Raw genomic sequence first — 1,078 nt, forward strand, 5'->3', positions numbered from 1 at the left:
TATTGCATGTAGACGGTTGCCGAAAGCATGAGAGCTCATCAGTGATCGCACTTTGAAAAAATTCTGTGTGATAGAATCTGGGAAAAAATGTGGTAGATCTCTGGGTTTGGATCAAACTAAATAAAAAAATTTTAAAAATTCTGCAAGGTTTCACCTAAATGGCAAACTTTTTAATTACACTCTAAAAAAAAATTTAGTTTTAGTATAATAAAGTGCAAGATTGAAGTTGCTAAAAATTGCATTGAGTTTTGACAATTTTTTTCCTTGACAGTGTAAAGCAGTTCCTTCCATATTAAGATATTTTTTTAACATATTTTAAAAGATTTCTGCAACCTTACGGAGTGCTGCCAGCTTTTCCTTTTGTCACATCATGAAGTAGCGAACAAATGTGGCACGTTCCAGAAACCGCAACTTGGGATTTGCCGATTTTAACAATTCTCAAGTAAAGGCAAACAACACCTCAGAAACCTTAGATGCACCTAAATCTGCTAATCGCCGTTTTTTAACGTTTTCACTATTAATTCATTTTAAAAATCATATATTTTTCAATTTAACACAAAAAACGCGTTTACTGTCGAAATTTTATTACTGAGATAATTTACTATTTTACGGTTTATTTTATTCTCCCATTCGGCTTTGTTTACTTTTACTTGAGAAACTTCATCGTCGCCGGAAATGCGGAATCTTATATTATATCCAGTGTTGCCGTTGTGCAACTAAAGGGGCAATTTGACCCTTTTTAAGCGCCAATACCCTTTGACCCGATATTTTGAATTTTTACCCTTTGCCAAAATTGTGTGCGACCTTTGCCCTTATTCAGAATCTATATATATAAAATTAAGTGGCAAAACTTCCTGTTCGCATACTCCTCCTAGACGGCTTGCCCGATATCAAAGAAATTTTCAGGGGTGATTGGGGTCTGTGTGGAGGGTGCACATAAGAAATTTCATGTGTGTATCTTTGCACGTTTTGCAAAAACAAAAAAAAAAAAATTAATTCTGTTTGGCTTTACGTGTTTTTTTTCGGATTTCTATCATTCCTAGACGGCTTGCCCGATTTCAATGAAATTTTCAGGGGT

This window comes from Rhagoletis pomonella, unplaced genomic scaffold, assembly GCF_013731165.1.
Source record: "Rhagoletis pomonella isolate Grant_MI unplaced genomic scaffold, Rhpom_1.0 Rhpom_scaffold_00006, whole genome shotgun sequence".
Classification (NCBI taxonomy): domain Eukaryota; kingdom Metazoa; phylum Arthropoda; class Insecta; order Diptera; family Tephritidae; genus Rhagoletis; species Rhagoletis pomonella.